Source organism: Polypterus senegalus, chromosome 10, assembly GCF_016835505.1.
Source record: "Polypterus senegalus isolate Bchr_013 chromosome 10, ASM1683550v1, whole genome shotgun sequence".
Lineage (NCBI taxonomy): Eukaryota > Metazoa > Chordata > Cladistia > Polypteriformes > Polypteridae > Polypterus > Polypterus senegalus.
The window spans coordinates 124,309,048-124,333,389 of NC_053163.1; the positions used below are offsets into that span (position 1 = coordinate 124,309,048).

Here is a 24,342-nt window from a genome sequence, read left to right on the forward strand (position 1 = left end):
CAAAACCTTTGTCTCCTGGTTGTTTTTTCAACTGTCCTCTTAAAGGCTGTCCTTCTGCCACCTGCCCTTTAAGGTGTAACCTTTCCACCTATGCTTTTAAGGGCAGGCTTTAGTGTTTCGAGCAGGAGTGTCAAACTCCAGGCCTGGTGGGCCACAGTGGCAGCAGGTTTTCATTCTAACCCTTCTCCTAATTAGTCGCCAGTTTTCACTGCTAATTAACTCCTTTTCCATTCATTTTAATAGCCCTGTTTTTAAGGATTCAGTCCTCTGAATTGATTCTTTTCTTCAATAAATGGGAGCCAAGCAGAAATGAGCCAACAGATGACAAGTTAAATTGGGTCTTCAAACTCCAGCCAATCTCACTCCAACCAGATTCTTAACGAAAAGCCGAATCTTGCTATTAATTAAGCCTGTTATTTAATTCCAAGGCTTGTTGCTGCTCTCATTCTGTTACAGCAGACATTTCCAAAACTGTTGATGTTGTGTTTTTTCTAAGAACACTGTCAAAATGTTTTGATGAGCTGAGAGATCAGCCTTACTGAGACCTTCACCTTTCTTTATTTTCAGATATTGTATGATGGACACAGTATGCTGGTCATGTTTTGGCTTATTTTGTATCTCATTATTGTTTGACTGCTAATTAAGGAAAAAGAAACAACAAAAGGGCCTGAGTCATGTTAATTATAACTAAAGCTAAATAAGTTAATTAGCAGCAAAAACTGATCACTAATTAAAAAGATGATTAGAATGAAAACCTGTAGCCACTGCGGCCCTCCAGGACTGGAGTTTGACATCCATGGTTTAGAGAATCTACCTTATAAATAAAACCATATTTAGGAAAGCCATAATGTTAAAGGTCCTGGGATGAAATATTTTGAGGCACACTTACTGGAGCTAGAGAATGAGTGAGAAGAGCAATCATCTATGGCCAGCTTGATGGACAGGTAGAGTTCTACATGAGTGAATGCAGTGCAAGTCTTCATTTGAGGGTAGAGGAGTAGCAAAGTGGGATTGGTCGAGACAGAAGGTGTGGAGCTTATAGAGATCGCTCTGCTAAGATCAGTTGTGGAGCCAAGTACACCTGAAAGAGATTAAGGTTTGAGACAAAGGCCCTTGAGCTTGTGGAGGGGCAGTCTTAATGTAAATAGTTTTGGAAGAAGTCATTTTCTTTTATTTGAGTGTTTAGAACTAAAGGGTAAGAAAGGAAATGTTTTTGTAAATATATGTTTTTCTAATTGATTGTGTGGATGTGTGATATGGACTGTGTTTTCTTTTTGCGTGTGTTTTTTTTTAAATAAGACAATTTGGGCATTTTCATTTTTATTATTTATTAAGCTCTATAAAAGAAACACAGATTTTTTTGTTCAATTTTTGCTTTTATGTCAGTGACTCATTTCTTTTCACCACTGATTGGTTTCGGTCTACAAACTACTAGGTGCCCCATTGGGGAGAGGTTGTCCATAGGCCGCAGGCCTGGTCAGTATAAAACTCACTCGTTTTAGACTATAGCATGAGATAAGGTAATCACTTGTTCACATAGGGTTAGTTGTACTGGAATACCATGCTCATGCAATAAATAATTTAAAGAAATAAAAAAAAACACAAATTGTGTAATTTTTCATTAATCTAGTATTAGATTTTGGTTGCAGAAACAAAGAAAAAAGCTATTTTAAAAATAAAATTCTGAAACCAACAGACCTTCATTAAATGCTGGGATGAAAAGGATATGAAAGCCTTTAATGGGTAGTAGCTGTATGTAGTTTTGTCTCTAAGGCTGAAACATTAGCTTCGCCTTGAGGCAGGATTTGTAAGAGGTTTTACAATGACAATCTGCCATGCAGTTCTAAAGCCTTTGTCTTAGAAATTCTCCTGTGCGAGGCCTGTTGGCTTGCAAATTAAATGATGCTTCCCTACGGCAAAGCTGTCTCTAGAAAAGGCCTTGGCTTGGAAAAGTCAGTAATGCTAACTTGCATCCATTAGTTAGCTTTATATTGAGCATCTTTTAGCAACACTAGATAGTATCAAGAAAAACAAAAAGCAGCAACAAGACTGCATAAAAACAACCAAACTTCACGTCATATACTACTTGTAATATGCAGAAGCAGCATTATCTAAAGGTGCTTTAGAGGTTAGGCACAGAACAACTATTTTGTAATTTCCACATTATGAACATTGTCAGGTTAAGTGAGTTACTGAGAGAGAACCAGTGAAGCTGATAACTTTTTGGATCACATTCAGATGTCTCAGCCAATACATTCATATTTACTTTTATTCGTTTAGCAAATGCTTTTGTCCATAGCAACATACAAAATAATCAAGTAACCATCAGTTAGGGGGCTGTTTTAAAACAGGTGTTACAAAACTACTTAAAGGAACTGAGCAAAACAAGTGAAAATGCACTAGACCTTATAAATAACCAAATAGTAAGCCATTAAACTAATAGATCTAAAATATAAAGTAGAAAAACAAATTCAGCATTCTAAATTGCAAAAAGTTTTTTCTTCCTTTTCAGTGAGATGAACTTCCAATCCCATTCATAGACAGCATGAAATCTAAAATAATTATTTTTATTAAGTGGCCCAAAAGGTCCTGTTCATTTGACTAGGCTAGATTTTTAACAGTGACAGGAGAACACGGAAGCACGGAAATTGAACACTAACTAAAAGGAAGAGCCTTATTGCCTACAAGGAACTTCTTTATTCACCTTCCCTAACGTGCCTGCCTCCTGCAAAGCACAAAGGAACACTACCTTTCTGGGAAAGGGAACAGATGAAAATAAAAATGCATGCTTAAACATATTTTCAGGAGTTAATAAGAAAAGTCAGAAACATACAAATTACAGATTTTGGTATTTTTATGTAAAGACTGAAGGGTTTGATGGCCTCATTGCATCTTTGAGTATCTTTTATAAGAAAGATTGCCGTTGTAGTGTTACATACATGTGCACATGCACTTGTCATGCATTGGGCTGACGTTTTATTTTTGTTGTTTCTGAGTTATGTGTTTCATGTTTAGAATTATGTACAGTCTCTATAAATGTGAGCATGTTCCGGGCCACCTATCAGTATTCATTGGAGCTTTGCGGTGGAACAACCAAGTGTATCCCAGGACTGAAGGCCATGTCCTACTCTGACAGACTCGGAGAGTTAAGCCTGTTTAGTCTCAAGCAGAGGAGACTGTGTGGGACCTAATCCAAGCATTTAAAATCCTCAAAGGTATTGATAAGGTGGATCCAGCAACATTCTTTGAGCTTAATGGTGAATCAGATACTCAAGGACATCAGTGGAAATTAAGAGGAAGTGCATTTAAAACTGAAGCCAGGAAGCACTTCTTGATGTACAGAGTTGTGGGATTCTGGAACAAACCACCAAGACATGTAGTTGAAACAGAAACCTTGACAACCTTTAAGAAGAATCTGGAGATATTTGGACAGCTTAGCTATTAGCTAAACAAATGGGACTGAATGGTCTCCTCTCATTTGTCAAATTTCTTATCTTGATTTAACACTAGAATTACCAGAGCCTATGAAAAAACTCGTAGATCCTTAAAACTGTTCTCACCTCTCCGCCAGCGTTTTTTGTTAATCTAAATGTGCTGATAAAGAAAAGTTGCAAGTAGCCGGCTATTCCATCCCCCCACCGACTTAGAACGTGCACAAACTTCTCCCAGCTCATGCCTTGATTGATTATCTGGGAGTGAAGTGGGGTTTTAGAGTGGAAATAATAGATCATTATTTGGAATACACGCATTTCACGTGTGTTCCGTTTCTACAGTAATCCGTATAAACACATTTTTAAAACAGAAACTTTTATCATATTATAGTAGTAAATGACAAAATGTAGGCATAAACTATATAATGTATGAAGCCTGAAGTCCAAATATCAAATTAACACTTTCACAAAAGGTACAAATATAACAGAGCAAGTATGCTTTTATTCAAATATATAACTGCAGAAAAAAAGCCGCCTTAGCATGCCACATTGACACATACTGTACATATCACAACTGCCATGGTAACGTAATGGTATCAGCTGCTGACTAGTAATCAAAAGGTCATGAGTTCGATCCCACACGATTCTCTCTTGAAAAGTAAACTGCCGTTATTCCTACTATTTTAAAATAAAAACATACATTTGATTTCAGTGTGTAACAGCCAGTGTAATTTATGATACTTGTAAAGGTTAGTTTTTTTTTTTATTCACTTTTCATTCTCTCAGTTGTGTCCAAGATCCTTCCCTAACCCCCAATCTGACACTGCTGTTTTCACATAAAGATACGCTGTAGCTCTGCAGCATACTTGTGGCTGCATTCTGGTACCAATGCTTGCGAACTGCAGTGCCTGCGTGCACATTTTGTGGCTTAACACGTCTATTTTTTGAGCATACCCGTGTCGCTCAAACACAGTGGAGGGGCCTGACTATTTTCTGAATCCACCATATAGGCATACACACAATATATATACTGCTCATACAAAAACACATGTATTTACTACTCAGAGAGCATTTATTAAAACTATAATAATCTAAGCAGAGTTACTCAAGAGCTTGTAAATCAAAATAATATGCTTTATAATGGGAAGATCCTGGTGAGTGCTGTTGGTCCTCAAGTATAAATACAGGCAGTCCCCAGGTTACGGACATCCGACCTACGACTTACAAATGGGGCTGCAGCTGCAACGCATGTACCTCAGTAACTGCCGCTCCATCATCCTCAGCCTGGGGACACTGCAAACAGTGGGTGACTGGAGGGGGGCAATTTCGTTGCTCGTGCAGTGTAGTGTCCCTCGGGCGGCTCCCGACAGCAAGCAGTGACCCGTGGTCCATAGTCACGAGGCCACAGCTATCACTCATGCGCAGAACGGAGGCTTGATGGGCTGGTACACTGCCCGCCCACTACACCACCTCAGCTACTGCTCCCGACTGGACGCAGGCTGGATGGAGTGGAGAGTGGAGGGGGGTGTTTCACCGCCCGCCCACCACACATGGCTGCCCCATTCATTCTCAGTGGGCGGCTGGTAATGCTGCAAGCGGTGACCCGGTTGTGGCTGAACAGAGGCCATTAAGGGTGAATGGGGCGGCGGTTGCAGTGTGCCTTGGGTGGCTGCCTGTTGAATGGGGGTGGTTTTGGGCGATTCACTACCCGTCTTTGGCCACACCGTGTTCGTTCTCGGTGGGCAGACGCAGCAGGCAGTACACTGTAGTGGAGGTGGCTGTGTGGTGGGCGGGTAGTGAACCACCCCTCACTGTCCCCCTTCATTCTCAATAGCAAGCCTGCTTGTACTGTTACGCACATAGCAGGAAGTTGTCTCTTGTCAGTACATCAGACGTGTTGACGATGGGTGCCTTCCTGCTGTGATAGTGCGCACAGTGCTGTGCAGAAGAGCTCATCTTAACCTTTTGTCTTCACCCTTCGAGAATGTCTCTGAAACACAAATCAGATGCAAGTGCTGGTGATACAGTAAAGAAGAGAAAAACCATCAGCATTGAAAATAAAGTAGAAATAATTAAAAGGTCAGAGAGAGGTGAAACTCCATTGTTCATTGGCAGAGCACTTGGTTATAGTCGGTCAACAATAGCATTTATTAAAATAATGTACCTGTTCTGACTTACATACAAACTCAACTTAAGTATAAACCTACAGTCCCTATCTCGTATGTAACCTGGGGACTGCCTGTAAGTAGAACTGCTTTTCACAAACAATAAATTCAGTCCAGAACTTTAGCTCAGGTTGTTATTTGTGTAACCTAAAACTAAAGAGTAGATAGATTACTTAACTGTCAGACATGAACACTGCATAAAAAGTGAACAAATTTCTAATACTTTTTTTTACTCCTCAGTGTGTCCTCTCTTTAGAAATGTATCCTGTTAGGAATAAATGGCTTTTGCCTCAGCAGATTCTGATGCTGTCTACAGCTACATCTCCATATCCGGGCAAGTCTATGGTTTACTTTTTTAACATTGTGCTAAATCATAGCTATGGATTGAATGGCACTGTACTGAACATATACAAAATAACATATAATATAATTCCTGCCACTGTCTCTATGGATCTAAATCATGATGAGGTTGCTCAGACTGTTTTGTTAAATGTTGATATCCCACAATAAGAACTCATACTGAAGACATCATGACTAAAAAAATGCCACTGTGCCATTAGGAAGTAATCTTGATTTTTTCAAGTTAAAGTATTTCCTGGTGTAATTCATTTGTGTGCAATCTAATTTAAAATTGGTGTAACATATTAATTTACTGGAGATCTTGAAGCTCTTTGGAGATTTTTGCTTTAAGCTGCTGTAATTGTTCAGCTAAAGAACGTAGAGACTCATTACTCAGCCTGCTGAACTGCCAAAGAAATGATACATAAAGAACAGACACACACTTTCAAATTTCTACATTAGATGGGAATTAATTATTATGCTTACAAGAAAAGAGACAAGATTTTGTATTTATTTTTGTTTTAGTGCAAATGGCTCTAAAATTGGGTCCCGTCCAGCTCTAAGTTCTAAGCCAAGGCAACTTGAAGGCTTCCTTTCTGATTGTTCCTGCATAAAGTGAAATCATTAACACTGCACTAGCCATAACAACACTGTGCAACGGTTCACAGGACAGGTTCACTTAAGTTCACAAAAAAACATATTTGAGTTGAACCTTAGGTAGCACAGTGTTGCTGCCTTACAGCTCCAAGAAAACCTTTTTGGATGTCATTCCCTGTCTGTGTGTGATTTTGGAAAATGAATGAAAGAATTAAGGTTTCCATTTGGGTGTGGAATCATTAGAACATCTGCCTTACTGATCAAAAAAACAAAATACTTGTGGAGCTAATCTGAGGCCCTAACATAAGTGTGTGGTATTAGAAGCTAACAGCAGGACTATGATGAGCTTGCAAGGTCTTTGTTTGATTTCAGCTGTTTCTAATGCAGTTAGGTTGGGCCACTTGTCCACATAACTATCTCTACATAACTATTTGCAAATGTAGTAGAAATGTTTCATTTTTTACCCTCTGATTGAAGTCAAAAGAGAGCTAGATCCCTATTAGAGGACCTGAAATCGAAAATAATATATTCATAATTACCGACCTTGAAATAGTCTAAAATGATACCCTACATATTTGAAGTTTGTAATTTTTAACCTTCAGGGAGTGGCTCTTAAAGGGCTAGGACCACCGGTAAAGAATCAGATATTAAAAATATTAATGCTTTCTTGATCGGCGACCTGGAAAGAGTATCGCCACTCCACATGCCTTTTTGTGAAAAGGACTAATGTGCCCTTTGTATCACATTAGAGATTGAACCCCTTTTGTTGGCTGAAGTGAGACACACAACTTCAAGTCCTTCCGATCCTATTCCTTTGACCCTAGCCTGTCTCCATTATGATTTGGTTCTCCCAATTATAAACATTTTATTTTGAAAAGGTTTATTGTCAATGAGGTTTTCCAGCCACATAATGTATTTTGCATTTATCATGTTACCTGGAGCTTCTTTTGTTGTATCTAAGGACACTGTGCAGTCTTACAAATGGTGTCAGTGTGTGCAAATGCAAAGTTTGTTAACAGAATGTGTTTTAGACTTCCATTCCTTAACATAACCTTGTTGAGAACTCACTTTCTGTTTGTAAAAGTTTCAGTGTTTCTATATTGATAGCCATCTCTGATGTTCTTTAAAGAACATTTTGGTTACATATCACCCTTAGCTTAAATTTTACACTTGTCTAGTTATTGTCTTCTGCTGCAAATGTAATATGAACAACCAAATGTAGATTCAAGCTGTTTTGTTTTACATTTTTCCAGCACAATTAACATATTTCCCTGATATTTTATGGTGTGTCACACCATGTTACTATGCCACTGATGATTCGAAGAATAGTGAACATTCTCAAAGTGTTTTCTACCTAAAATAATTCAGAGGAGCTTACAAAATATAGGAAACTGATTTTACTAATTAAAAATTACACCAGGAAGAAATTTTCAAAGGGGCAATACCCCAAGACTGATACAATGGCAACACGACAATCTTATAACCTCTCTGAGCTTACCTTTGCAATTGCTGAGATCCTACTAATTTTGAGGTGTCACTGGCACAGCTTCTCATCAAGGTGCCTTAGAATAGAGCTCATTATCTTCAATCTGTTTCTTCCTTCTTTTCAGATCCTGGCCTCTCTTATTTCTGCTACACTCAGTATAATTCTGACTGAGGGACAGCTTCATATCCTATCCCAGAAACACTTTCAGTACTAAAGGCCGCAATATATTTACAGCAAGAACACCAACTCAGAGATCCATTGGCAGTATATTATGAGCTTTCAGTGGGTCCTGAAGATGTCAGGTCTTAATGCTATCACCCATGCTGCTTTTTCTATTGGAGGTACTGCATAGTTCCACTAATCATCCCCTTGGGACTGTGAGTCAAGTAGTGCAAGAGGATGTTGCAGTTTCTGGCATTTCTTTGCCCACCTTATACATTTGGTCAGGCAACCTTAACCTTAAGCTGGCTCGTCTGTTCTCTAACATATTGGACAGCATAATGTTTTCCCCAACCAAACAATTATTGTTGTTCCTTTCTGGTTTTCTACAAGAGCATACTGCCCCTGGTTATGCCCATCTTACATAATAATTTATGTTGTCACTGCCTGAGGTCTTGCCATCTTGTATTGTCTGCTGTGTCACAGTCCACCATGTCACTGATTACAATAATTACTCTTCTTTGTCTCTTTACAAGTCTTCAGAAGCAATTTCCATGGCTCTGTGAAATATTTTGTTGAGCATACACCAAAGGGAAACCTTCATTTTCAAAACTGGACAAATGGCATTATAATTATGCATAATTTGGGGTTCTCTCTTTCTGTCTACAGCTGCCAAATGCCATAAATGCATCTCAGATTTAAAAATATGCTCTACTTATGCCACCGCACTCAAAACTTCTTTCAGTTTGGTGACTTGTAGTATGCAGTCATTCAAATATTTGAATCTGTGCATATTTACAAAGTATCATTGCACTTCTTTACACAAAGAGTTGTATTGACCAATTCCATAGGTTTCTGAGTTAGATTGTTCACTTTTAACATCAATCTGTTTTTAGAGTCTTGGTCTCAATTGTAATGAAATAGATTGTAAACATTGTTCAGCAGGATGTTCAGACTCTTTCGGACACGTAAGTAAAGTGGCAAAGTCCAGTTGAATACCTTTGTATGTTTGTGTTCCCAGTGGCACAGTTGATCAGTGGTTTGTACTGCTGCCTCACAGAGTCAAAGTCCTAGTTTTAAATTCTGTATGTAGAGATTTCGCAAGTTCTTCCAGTGACTTGTGTGTTCCTCTTGAGGTAGTTCAGTTTTCATCATTTATCACATAGACATGCATCTTTGATTATCAACTAATAAAATTGGCCCAGATATGGTTCAGCAACGGCTTTTTCTTAGGTATGTTATCTTTTGTTAAGTTTTTTTTTTTTGTTATATTTTAATATTTTTTTCTGTTCATGTTTTTACAAGAATCCAGTCGTTTGTAACTTTCATATTATGCATTTTTTCATGCCAGTCGAGCAAAACATGAAATGGTACAAAAACACCCACGACCTTTATACAAAAGTGGCCACCAGTTTTTTTTCCCCCAAACCGACCACCCATCTTCTTTCCTTAATTGAATGAAAAATAATTGCAGTAAAATTGCAAAAGTCATTCAACAAGAAAACCCTAATTAATTACCAAGCAAAAACACCAAGACATAAACCAGTTTGAGATAAAGGAGTGAGAGTCAAAACCAGAAAATGGACCTTTCCATGAGCACCAGTTCAATGGTTAAATCCACATCTGTGACAATGCAGCTCATGCCACTGCCTCATAATTTATCAGCTCATATGGTATCATGAGGGTAGTTCCTAGCAACCAGGCAAAGTCTCATAGCAGATCATCGCCTCCTGGATGTGGCTTTCAATGTAAGGATGTGATACAGACAGCTATAAAGCGAAATAGAATTAAAAACATTTTCAAACTAATTTTAAAATGTTAAACTTTTGAAAACTAAAAAAAATATTCAGATCACAGAAATAATTATTATTATTATTATTATTATTTTATTTATTAATTTTATTACAATCCATACATAGCAATCAAGTTTTTACAAAAAAAAGAATTATGTTAAGAACAGATCGATCCCACCCCTGAGAGAGAGAGCAAGCCAAACGGTGTAAAATTTAAGGCTTGTAAAAATACCTAAATTAATAAATTCTCTGTGCTTTATAAACTTATTTTAGAATATTACTGATTAGATCCTGCCATGTTTTGAAAAAAGTCTGTACAGATCCTCTAACTGAGTATTTGATTTTTTCCAATTTTAAATAATATAACACATCAGTTTCCCACTGACTTAAAAGAGGAGAGTTTGGGTTCTTCCAGTTTATCAGAATAAGTCTGCGTGCCAACAGTGTAGTGAATGCAATCACAATTTGTTTGTCTTTCTCCACTTTAAGCCCCTCTGGAAGAACCCCAAACACAGCTGTTAATGGGTTAGGAGGGATTGTGAGTCCAAGGCTGTCTGAGAGGTAATTAAAATTTTTTGTCCAGAATAATGTTAATTTGGTGCAGGCCCAGAGCATGTGACCCAGTGAGGCTGGGGCTTGGTTGCAACGTCCGTAGGTTGGATCATGCCCTGGAAACATTTTGGAGAGTTTTAGTCGAGACAGATGTGCTCGATATATAATTTTGAGTTGTATAATTGTATGCTTTGCGCATATGGAGCTTGAGTGAATTCTCTGCATTGCTACTTTCCACTCCTTTTCTGATATATTAATTGAGAGGTCTTTTTCCCAGTGTCCTCTTGGATCTTTGAAAGGAAGGGATTGTAAAATGATTTTATATATTGTAGAGATGGAGTCTAATTCCTCAAAATTGAGCAATATGTTTTCCAGCGTGGATGAGGGTGCAAGATGAGGAAAATCTGGAAGGTTCAGATCACAGAAATAATTAAATAAACCAGACAGGATTCCTATGTTAACAATTTTAGCTGTTCTTAGTATTTATGTTAACATATGTTAATTCTGTTAGTTGTCTTCCTTGTCCTTTCGAAGTTGGGCCAAAGGGTTGAACCCAAGATGCTGCACCTAATGTTGGAGGCCACCTATTTAAAGGCATTAGCTCCTGCTCATGGTGTTCGGGTCCTTTTTCTTGGATTCTTTCTCTCTTGAGGATTTTGTAAATTTATGGTTTTGATTATTTCTTTTATGGGTTAATTTATGACTTTGTCTTTGGCATTGATTTTTCATCTCAGACTTGAATTAAGTTAATGTTTCAGTTACCTCTTTGCAAGCAACTGTTGCTTTTTCAACTTATGTTCTTGATATTCTAAAGATCATTGCTTTGACTTTATTGAGTCAGGTGTTTTATAGGCCCTAAACTTAGTTTCCAATTTCTGGACTAGGGTTGCATTAAGATTTGATGCCTTTTTGAGATTTGTGGGTCAAGAATTTCATAAAAGCTTAAAGTATCCATGGCAGCCTGAATATGCATTGCAATGCACTGGTGTCCCACCCAGAGTTAGTTTCAGTGCTGGTGGGATTGGTTCCATTCTTCTTTGGTTCAAATTGGGAAAAGTGATTGATAAATGGATTTGTCATTCCAATACTCTGTCTGAGATTTTTATAGGTTTTCTCTTTCTGTGTTAACCTTGGTATTTGCTTATTTTAGCAGTCTGTTGTTTTAAATGCAAAGTTTGCAAAGAATTGATATAATTTAGCCAGTTAGTTATGCATATATTATGTGCATATACTGTAAGTTGTATATCATTTGACCATGCTCTAAATCCAACTTGTTTCTTTGTCATGTGGGTGTGTTTGCAGTAGTTTAAAATCCTTAACTGTTACTACATTCATCTTCAGTTTATTTTTCAATTTAAAAATCATTACAATTCAACAGATACCACCATGTGTGTGCAGGAATTTCTTTCTTTATTTATTTGTTAGTGACATAATTTCACTCTCATTGGTTGTCCTTCCTACCTATATTCCCTTTTCTTTCCACTGTTGCTACATGTTGTCATAACCCAGCTAACTCATTAATTAAAAACAAACAAACAAAAATTAATCAAGATGGTCAAATGTTCTGCTTAGCAGTATGAAACTGCTTTAAGTTAAAATGCTGTAGACAGCATGTGATGTAACTCATGGCAAGCCATCTCACTAGCCAGACAAGGAATTACATAAAGCTTGCAAAAGTTGGTTTCAGCAAATAACTATGATTAGTCAACGTGTGTGCCTGCCTACTTTAACTAGCTCCTAAAAGATATTTTAAACACCATAGTACTAAAATATTTTAAATAAAATAGTAATGACCTTAAAAAAAGAAAACAGGGCCAAATGACAAGAAAATGTCCTGGAAAGTAAAAAAAAAAAAAAACAACACAAAACTATAATGTGTAAAAAGTACAGAAATAGAAGGAAACAGCACTACAGGGTGTAATTTATGTAACTGTACACACTTTGAACATTGCCTGGCTTCTCCACAAATACCAGTTTGACCATAACATTTCACCTGCACTTATAGTGTTCTAAAATGGCTCTCAAGACTAGATGACTGTGCACAGTAACATCACATGCCAATCATGTGACCACACCCAACACACATGTCCATGACAGTTGGGACGCCACAGCAATCTTGGGTTCAGGAAACAACTTGATGACAGAAGCAAGTGAAACAAATTAAATGAAAATATAAATAAAAAAAATGTTCAAACATTGCAATAAATAAGCAAAAAAAAAAAACAAAACTCTGAATTACTGTATTCATGGGACCCTTTCAAATTTTTGCAGTTTTTCAATTTGCTTCCTATCATTGTAAATGTGGAATGCACAAACATTGCTGCCTAATCCTTTTAGCTTTTTATTAGCTCACAGACACAATCTGATCTCTAACGATTAAGTCCAGAATGTCTTCATATGCTTCAATGCTTATATTTCCAAGGATGCAAGACACATTACCAGCTAAAAAATTTAACTAGATGCTAAATACAGTAATTAAAGACGTTTAGTAGTTTAGCTGACCAGTATGCATTAAACCTATGATGTACTGTACTTCTTCAAAGTTGTTCATGTGTGTATTTTCCTTACGCTCTGCTGCAATGTGTATTCCACAATTAGGAGCAGTATATCTACTTTCTGATCTCTATACTTGTTATGATCTCCATTGCAGTCACTCCTAATAGAAAGCACTGTTTGAAAGGTTTCCATTTACTGTCCAGTGGACCATTCTGTTTTATTACATACGGTATCTTATAATGAGGTTGTGCTTATTTTTTGTAGCATATTCTGTTTTTTTTAGCCACTATATTTTCTGCTTCTACTTAACATTTAGTATAAGAATCACTTGTTCATCTTGCAAATCTAACAGCTTTTATCTGGATTTTCCAAATTCATTCTAGCACATTAAATTCGTCATGGATAACATCATACGTATATACAGAAGCAGCATCTTGCTTTCTTTTTTGATACTGATGACAGATTCTCCTTTTTATCTTTCTTCAGTCTTGTAAATGAGACATAATAATAAAATTATAAAGCGGGATTTTGCATCAATGATAGGGATTAAAGGAACTGAAAATTAAGCTAATGATCTAGAAAATGGTGGCTCCTCTGCTTATGGTGTGAATGCCAAGATTCCTGGAGATACTGAATGCGCAATGCAGCACTGATAGCTGCATCTTTGACTTTTTATTCACTAATCAATTCTAGGATTATATTTTTTTGATATTGAGAATGCTTAAGCAGACTTGCATAGGATATATATTTACTGAAATCCTGCAATATTTACTGAAGCAAACTATTTCATTTAACTACTGAAATATGCAATAGCATTGTGCTTATATCTGCTAATCACATTGCTTGAACAATGCCTGCAGGTTTATATCTTATGTTAATATTGAATTATTTGATGACCGCAATGTGAATGTAATTGTTGTTCTAAAACTTGGTTGCTTAATTTATTTGCTTTATATGAGCAGAATATCAGAACTTCGCTTGCATTCAGTAAAACAATAAAACACAGCTTGTAATAGCTTGTATAATTTGGATTACAAAAGTGCAACATAAATCACTATATACAGTAGAGAAATGAGGCAGGTTATTCAGCAGCCCTTCAGTATTGGTTTGGATGTTGCTGTCAGATGAGGTACATATTCAGAGCACAGATGTGCATGTAATAGCTTGGTTCTCTGTAACTGTACACCTATCATCCATATACTGTAGATTTTGGAGAAAAAATCCACCAGATTTTAAGACAGCTGACAAAAATATGTAATAGTAGATCAAAAGTGGAAACCAGAACTTGCATAAGATTTTGTTGCACATGAAATCCAGAAACATTAGGGTTAATCTCAAAATAATAACTTTTGGGATAAATGGTACAATCAGTGTCAGATCAAAGTTATGTGGCAGATCTAGGCAGTGGTGGATAGATGTTTTTTTCTTAGACATCATAACTCATTGTAATAAACCAAAAGAGAATTTCCACAACAAAAAAGAGTTGGGGACCTTCCTCGTATAATGTCCATTACAGTAAAAAATGGTGGTCAAAATACGTTTACATTACATGACATCAAGTATTACAAATGGTGGCTTTTTGTGCACAACGAAAATGGTGGATGGAAATGAACTGGCAGGAAATGACATAGAAACAGGCAGACGGATACGACGTCATCCAAAGGGACCGGAAGCGATGTAGTGGGAAAGTGACGTCATCTTCTGGAGACCGGAAGTGTCATCATGGGTCGGAGCCAGAAGCGATGTCATTAGATGTTGCCGGAGGTGACATTTCGGCGGCCATCTTGGAACCCGGAAGTAAGTTTTTGTCTGAAGAAAGATGGGTGTTAGTACCACAGATTAACCCTTTGTCTCGCGTTATTTCACTCACCTCCGGGCTTGTTGACTGCCTCCTAATCGCATGTGTGTGACAGCATTCATAACGGTATATAAAATTGAAGGGGGGGAAATATTCTGCTAGAGATCATTCATATTTATATAATACACATGAAGCACTATATTAACATAATATAGAAGAGTAGGGGTTTTGCCTATGCTTGGATCAGCCTGAGCTGGTCCTTACTCAGCCTTATCCTAGAGCCAGCCCTGGTTACAATAGTGTCATCATTGCCAAAGACAACAAACCTACTATGTTATTCTGCTTTATATGACATTGTGTAATGGTTTTCACTATAAAGAACTTCATACAATAAAGAACATACTGATAATATAGATACTATTGGTTCACCCTACCCGGGACAAGTCTAGGCCTCATACAAACCTGTGATGGTTAACTAGATATTTTAAATTGGCCCAAAGTGGGTGTGGGTTATCTTGAACCCAATTTGCTACAATAACAATGATTTACGTTTAGTGCATATACAAAGTTTTAACAGGCAACTCACAGAGCTTTTAGCCACAGGTGGAATTTAATGCGTGACTGCCCTCAGCAGATGCACTGTTACTAAAATAATCTCCTATAAAAGGTTATTTTTCTTCAAAAGCTTTTTGAATGTAAATATGTTAAATCCATTCTACCCTATGCAGCTCCCTCTTGCATATTGTCCGTCCTTTGAAAAGAGAAATATTCTGTGCGATTTCAATGACAGATTAGTTTATGATTTCAAAATAAACTTGAGTGAGGTCACTTTACCTTGCATGTTTTGCATCTGGCATTTTTCTTTTTTACATGTCAGATAGCTGCTCCTGTCAGGAAAAACAGATCCTCAGTAGTCAGTTCGAGATATTGAAACGGCCAGAGACAAAACATATTTAATAAACAAAAATGTTTCTTTGATGAAGTGAATGAAAAGTTAAAAACACTTTACATTTCATAAGTTAACTAAATCCCAGAATGCACCTCAGTGTTATGCCATGCATACATTTTCCAGCTTGTTTAAAAATTGAGAAAGGGTATATTTTGCCACAATTACAAGTAGACAAACAAGCTAAAAAACGTTTTCTGACATTTAAACATCATTTGCAGTGCTTTGCTGCACCCACCACATGGCAAACCACCCGGACTGAGATCCGAGTGCAGCCGTGCACATTTTCATAATTTCAAAGTTGTAAATGTGTTGTTTTAGGTGAGATTTAGCTTATACTGTAACATTATATTACAAACAATTGTATATGTAAATATGTGGCAGAAAAACAAATGCAGTTATTTTTTATAGTTTATCTGCCCTCCCGCCAATGTCAGTATCATTATTTTTGCATTGATTTGTGATTTTTTTTTTTTTTAATTTATTTTATGAGATTTGTTTGCTGGAGATCTCTCATTGTTTTCAGGGATCTTAGATGGCTGCCATGTATTGACATCATAGGGGTGAAGTATTGATGGCCATTCTGAAACACTATTAAAGCAAACTTAGAGGCATGGTCAGTTGAGCAGTTCTTTTGATAATTTTGGGCCTAGACTTTGCCCTTTTGATGGTATAATAATTAAATAATTAAACACACTTAGGAGCTCCTGTCCATTCTGCATAACCTTAAGCCAGACTGATTGATCATAGCCATAGCCATAGAGCCTGATGAGCAGCACATATGTCTTAGTCAATTAAAGGTGAGAATAACATACAACACAAAAAAGGAACAGTACCATGGGTTTAAAATGTAGTCACTCTCTAATACTAATACCATATTTTGATGTACAAACATTAAAAACTGTATAGCCAGGGTTTCATTTGTGACTAAAGTATGTTTTCTTTTTATTTAACCTTTTTGTTGATTCTTAAAAGTTTTGCAAATATTATTAATTATGTTATTGTTTTTTCTGCATATATTTTCTGAGTGAATACTTTGTTAGGCCGGTGTTCTGTGTTATTTGTCCCTTTTGCTCTGTGCTTTTTGGTCTACATACTCAGTCTGGGATAGTGGAGCCACCAGACTGCAGCAGAGGAACCAGCGCTATTTAAGGGCCTGTGTTGCTTCTTTTGGTTTTCTTTTCTTTGTTTGTTAAAGAGAGTGCCATGGTATCAGGTCATATTTATAAAAATGGAATACATGAGAAAATCCTCCTTCTGAATGTACAAGAAAATGTTTGTTATAGGCAGCAATGTACATTACACTGTTAATAAAATTAAATAAACCTGTATCTTGCCAGTCTAAACCTGTCCATTAATACACTTAGCACTTAACTCTTTTTCTGTCTTATTTTATCATCACTTTCATTCAGGTCTTAATCCAGTGCGGCTATAAGCCTAGGTGATTCTCGCAATGTCTTTACCACTAAGTATTAAATAAAAGTACTTTGTAGAAACATGCAGTTTGTTTTTAACAGTGACGGGAAGAAAAACAGCAGAAGGCAATGTTTAGTGTAAATAACCATGAAAGACTATCCATAGCCTGAGAAAGAAAGATCTATGTGTGCCCTTACTTTGCCAGTAAGCATAAACACCAGCTTTATATGATCTAACTCCTAAATAAGCAATAAACACTGCCATGCTCTTCAAATTGAAAAGACAGCAGCCCTGAATAACAAAGAATTAGTAGTACTAATAGTTATATTTGTCAAATGTACAGAGAAACAAGAATGAATTAACTTACCTGGTGTACTCCAAACTCCTATTTCCATGTTCCTGTTAAATGAAACATTATCATCCTTCAGATAATTGGTTAAGAGAGCTGTGCTGTTGTAAGATTACATGGAAGAGAGTTGCATTTTTAATGAATGCATCTTTGCTATTGTAACTGGATTTTAAACCCCTTCAGTATTTCTCTCTCTAGTATATTGGCAACTAGTAGCTCAAAATAAGAAAATATGCTCAAAAGTTCTAAATAATTTAATATATTAGTGATTTTAAAACATGCTTTAACGTAATAAAATATTCTAGTACTTTCAAAAAACCGCTTGTGATAGTGTCTAATTTTTGCTTTGTTTCTAGGAATACCTTTTTTCTCTTTTTTATGTTCTGTGGCAATTTTTTATGTTAGAATTGTTGATTCTTACCAGTTTATCACGAAGCCAAAAGGGATGGCTTGGTATTGCATCAGGGTACACAATTACTGCAGCAATTAGAGCTGCAGCCACCTGAGAGAAGCATAAAGGATCTCATTCCACTTCAATTCTCTGTAGTGGCATGGCTGCCTCCTAAAATCCTAGTTTGGCTTTTCCATTTTTTGACTTAATGATTTTAGATTTAAATTTTGATATGACTTCATTGTATTCGAGTTTGGAATTATTATTAAATTCAATTTAAAGATTTTTTTCTGATTCTGACTTTTGTTCTTCTGTTTTTTAGATTTTGTTGTTCTGACTCTTTGATTCAATTAGGTACCTGTCTTTGTTTTTTGTTCTGATAAAAATAAATCTAATTTAAATATTTATTCTTTTGTTTGGTTTTGTTTTTTGAGGTTGGTTGATCTTATCATAACAATAATTAGAGCTGACAATCTACAACAGAGTCCAGGGGCCTCATGTATAAACAGTTCGTACGCACAGAAATGTTGCGTAAGAACGTTTCCACGTTCAGTTTGCGATGTATAAAACCTAAACTTGCCGTAAAGCCACGCACATTTCCACGGTACTTCATACCCTGTCGTATGCAAGTTCTCCGCTCGGTTTTGCAGACTGGCGGCATCTGGCGTCAAAGCAGTGCTATTGTTCCTGTGTGGTTTATCTCTCTTTTTCAGATCCACATCCCTGACACAGCTTTATAAATACACTGAAATTAACCGCATATTGTTTATTAGTTTAATGCATCTGATTGTAATTAACCTGTAACAATATAATGGTCCACAGAATGGTCAAACTATTCCAAATACCATAACTGCTTTAGCGTTGTTACTCTCACTGCACCTTCTTCTTCTTCTTTCAGCTGCTCCTATTAAGGGTTGCCACAGCAGGTCATTTTTTTCCATATTACTCTCACTGCACCACTCGAAGCAGCTGATCGGAAAGAGAATTATCGGTATACAGCATCAAGCACACACGGCCTCAGCCATGCTTCCTATTTGAACTGCTTCTCACATGGCAAACTCTTCAAACCTTTCCTGTACGGACCTCGCGGTTCAGAAAGAGTTTCATCTCAAGAGCTCTAAACGCACTCAATCAGTCCATCAACTGCTCCTTGTAGAACTGTCTGTACTTATAAGTACAATCACTTCACTGTAAACTTGCACTACAGTTATAATATTGCACAACCTGAGCCACTTTATAAAGCGTGTATTTACATATGATGACGATATCATTTTTAAGGTGAAATGCAGCAAAATATGTTTATTATATTATACAGATAATACTTTAACTTCACTTAAATAATCTATTTTGTTAATAATTAAAGGACACGGTGCTGCTACGCTAGCAAGGATCTGGCGATCCGTTCACGAATTGTTCCTGCCTCGCACTGTATGCTTCACTGGGACTGGCGTGAAGGATAGAATAATTAAACATGTACTATGAAGATATTTCAATGTTCCTTAAAAGTTTTGAAGAATCGGCGTTATAAGCTTACAGATGGCTTAACGTCTATTACAGAGCTGATTGTGTGGCAATCGGTTACTTGGAGAAAGAATAGGAATGACAGGAATTGGAGGTTAGTACGTTTAAAAGAGACAGTACTGCAGGGGCGGCCTTAGGCATGTGCAAACTGTCCACCTGCACAGGGCCGCCACGCCAGTATATATTGAATATAAAACAGAAAGAGAAATAAACGACAGCTAAAAACACAGTGGCAAATTTCACCAAAGATTAAACGGTTGTGTCATGAGCACGAGGCGGCTATGCAGTGTCCCCAACGGACGTGGCCATCCGCCGTGCATAAAATACCATATTGGCATTGGCGGGCAAAGGGGCCACCGATTCTTTCTCTGCCTAAGGCCGCCACAAGCCTAGAGCCGCCCATGAGTACTGCTGCAATAAATTATTGCACCGTGTTCCCATGTTTAATAACGTGCTTTAACTCCTATGATCATGAAAATGATATCAAGTATACATCTCAGTATTTTAGTTATTCAGAGAGCTGTAATATCACGAATGTAATGGATTCTGTGTCCTGTCGGAGGAAGAGAAAGTTGGTTTAAGAAGCACGTAGTGATTCACACACATAGAGCACATAGAAGAACACATACAAAACAAAGCATTTAATGTGCTACTTTAATTACAATGTGATTTGAGAAACTGGTTAATTAAATGAATTTACGATGAAGTTTATGTTGTTCTACTTTAATGACAAAATAAACTACTTGATCAAAGTGGAAATTTCGAGAGTGAAGTTGACATTTTGTGCTTTTTCCCCACTGTGTGCCTTTTTTTTTCGGTACCCTAATAAGCTTTCATAAAACACTCAGATGGTGGACTACGACTCGCCTTTTCGTGGTAACTTTGATATCTGACAACTTCTTTTTTATTTCGGGCACTGTGTGATTTTTTGAACTTGAGCTTCCGAGTTTCTCCGACACGCTATGTCACTCGATCAGCTTCCTTTTGTTGTTTATACCACTGTTTAAACCAACAAACAGTACGCTTTTCCTTGCCTCCACTTGGTATTCACTGAAGTTCTTCCATTTTCCCTCCTGCTTTTCTCATTGTCTTTTCACAGAACACTGAGCTTAAGGGCTATTTATATTGATTTGCATATTCAAAGGGGCGTAATTCTGGGAGAAGTTGGGGCGGGATAGCAGGCGCGTTCAAGAGCGTTACTATTTTTCATGCTGACCGGGATTTATGTAGCGGAAGAATGCGGAAGTTGGTGAACGCACAGATTTATGGATCTGGATTTTTCTGTGCATAAGCTTTTGTGCTTAAGTCATGTTATAGTGTGAGTTCTACACACGGCGTTATACATGATGCCCTTGGTCTGTTTATGAAGTAGCTCAAAATATCCTTAACCAGATCATTTAACCAGGCCTGACACATTCAATAATGCCACCTGAGGAAAGACACATTTTGGCCACCCCAGCCCTTGTATTTCAGTAGTGGGCATGAGTTGATAGACAATCCATATGCAATACATATTCCGATACAAGGTTTAAAATGTAATTCTCACACAAAATGGTACATGCTACCACACCCTAGGAACAGTGGACAAAATAATAAATGTTATTTTTGGAAAAAAATAAGTGAAGTGCCTTGAGCATGGGAATGGTGCTATATAAATAAAATGCATTATTATTATTATTATTATTTTTGTTAAACATTGAAAAAAAAAAAAAAGGATTAGCTTCAAAACAATAAAAACACATAAAGTAGAAAAAAATCAAAACGTCTAAATTCTTCACCACTGCTTTTGGCCAGAATTTTGTAATTACAAAATTGAATGCAAAATTGAACTTGTCTATTTTTCTCATCCTGCACTCTTCTCTCAATACCTGGCCTCCAAACTGTGTTCTTCAAGCTGAAAGGTGCATTCTAAGTAAGCATGTGCAGTGTAAACTCAAGAGATGTTTTATGCACATTGTACATGTGACTGACATTGTAATAACATTCAAAAAATTAACAAAATTGTACAAAATGACAATTGATATGTAAACAATAGGATTTGTAAAAATAGAAAAATGAATGCCAATATCAGGTACTGACATATTGATACTTTGGTGTTCACAGTGCGATGAAGTGGTGTGGATTGCAGTTTTAAGAAAAAATATTTCTTACAATTTTCAAAGGCAGTAAATATTAGGCACTTGATATGTATGTAATTCTTACAGTTCAAAACTAAATTTTTTTTTATTATTGTCAAAAAAAATGAGATCAAATGTTAAATGTGTTCCAAACAGTATAAATAACTGTCAAATGCCAGCGGAACCTGACATTTTATCATCTAAAAGGGAATGGATTTACAGATCCTTTTTCCAACTTACATTTACTTGTATTTACTTAGCAGATGCTTTTATCCAAAGAGATCAACATAATTGAGTAAACATCAGACTGGGTGACTGTTTAGGAACAAGTGTTAGAGGATAAGGGTACAAAATCAATCATCACAAGTGAAGAGCTCAGAACACAATACAAGCAAGTTACAATTTCTAGATTACAAAAGCTAATATCTAAAATCAGTTAGACAGAAGTTTTGACAAGATGGTGCTTTCCTAGGCAACTGCTTCAATCAGATATAGTACAGGCCATTTGAGAGCTTCCTGTCTTTAGGACTTTTGTGATTTGTTTTTACTAACCTTCAAAAGTAATCATTATGAGTTTACATAAATAAGCATGAGCTTTTTGAAGTCTGCAAGATAAATATTGTGCATCCACAGTGTTGTATTTGCATTCACTCTTCTTCATTTTTGAAGCACACTTAAGATTTGGCTTCCTTTTAAATTTTTACCTCATTATTCAGAATTTTTTTGAAGACTTTTTATTTCTTATAACTGTTTTTAGGATTTTGATTCCATTTCTGGCATTCTTTTTTTTTGCTTTCAAGTTGTTCTAATTTATTTGCAAAGTATTCATAGTTTTTCCAAAGCCTTTTTATGGGCACCGCCATTATATTAACAACCATAATAATAATAATGCATTTTTTATATAGCACCTTTCCAATGCTTATTGATTCTTTGTATACTGTTGCTAGGATGGATAACATTGAGGGATGAACAGAAGTCGTGCCCTTTGATGTAATCAGGTCAACAAGTATAAAGGTCATTACTACGCACTTCCTGGACACCTAAGATTGCAGATTCCACTAAAGAACGTTAGTGTGCGTTTATTTTCTTAAGACTTCCCAGTTTTTGTCATTTAGTTTTGTTTCAGGTTTAGAGGTTTTGGTTTTGTTATTTTGTTAATTGCCTTTCTTGCTTCAACTTTGGCTTTTTTTTTTTTACAATGTCTGCTTCCTGTTACATTCTTTACACTGTGTGGGACAAATGTGTCCTGTAGATACTGGTATCCACACCATCACACTGACTCTTCAAATGTGAAACTTAAAAAATATACAAAATAAAAGTATTTGATGTGTCCTTATAGAAATAGTACTTCCTTTATGCTGCTTTGTTACACTTTAATTTTCAACCATTGGATACCTTGTATACATTACAATAATATGACTAACCAAAAACACAATTCTTTTCAGCCATTGGTCACCTGATTGATTTCTGATCAAGCGCAGAGATGCGCTCACTCACCTTACAACCACAAACTTTGCACCTATACAGGGAGTGCAGAATTATTAGGCAAGTTGTATTTTTGGGGATTAATTTTAATATGGAACAAACACAGTGCTATCAGTCAATCCAAAATGTTAATAAACCTGAAACCTGAATGTTTCACAACGGAAATGTGAGTGTGAACATCATCAGGGGAATACATATGTGTGCACAATTATTACAACTATTAGTGTGCAGATTTATTATGCAACTAAAGGAAAAATGAAAATTTTCCCATCTCACTTGTTTATTTTCATCTGTTATAGTGAGAATAATAAACAAACACCTCAAAATTTACAAATAAACATCTCTGACATTTCAAAAAAAATAAATCAATCAATCAATGACCAATATAGCCACCCTTCTTTCCAATAACAGTCATAAGCCTTTCCATTCATAGAGTCTGTCAGTTTCTTGATCTATTGACGATCAGCTTTTTGTGGAGCAGTGACTACAGCCTCCCAGACACTCTTCAGAGAGGTGTATTGTTTTTCTCCACCGTAAATCTAGCGTTTAAGAAGTGCCCACAAGTTCTCGATAGGGTTTCGGTCAGATGAGGAAGGGGTTCCATGTCATTATTCCTTCATCTTTAAGGCCTTTACTGGCTGGCCACGCAGTGGAGAACTTCGATGCAAGTGATGGAGCATTGGCCTGCATAAAAATCATGGTCTTTTTCCTGTATCACTGTTTGAAGAAAGTGTCTTCGAAAAACTGGCAGTAGGTTTGGGAGTTGATTTTGAGTTCATCTTCAATGCAAAAGGTCCAACTAGCTCATCTTTAAAAATACCAGCTCATACCAGTACCCCACCTCCACGTTGGAGTGGAGCTCTGTGCCCATTACTGATCCACAGGTCCATCCATCTGGTCCATCAAGAGTCACTCTCATCTCATCGGTCCATAAAACCTTTGAAAAAAATCTGTCTTCAGATATTTCTTGGCCCAGTTTTGACGTTTCAACTTATGTTTCTTGTTCAGTGGTGGTTGGGTTTCAGCCCTCCTTACCTTGGCCATGTCTTTGAGCACTGAACACCTTGTACTTCTGGGCACTCCAGGTAGGTTGCAGCTCTGGAATATGAAAGTACTGGAGGATAATGGGTTCCTGGTAGCTTCACGTTTGATTCTTCTCAAATCTTTGGCAGCTAATTTGCGTCTTTTGTTCTCAACACGTTTCTTGCGACCCTGTTGACTATTTGCAACAAAATGTTTGATGGTTCTGTGATCACACACCAATATCTTAGCAATTCCAAAAGTGCTGCATCCCTCTGAAA

The 24,342-nt window shown here is 36.8% G+C and overlaps 1 protein-coding gene across 1 annotated transcript in view; it reads left to right on the forward strand.

Annotated features, from left to right (window-relative positions):
• Positions 1–24,342, forward strand: part of gabra3 (gamma-aminobutyric acid type A receptor subunit alpha3) — a 556,236-nt gene that overhangs the window by 184,061 nt on the left and 347,833 nt on the right. The window lies entirely within an intron of this gene.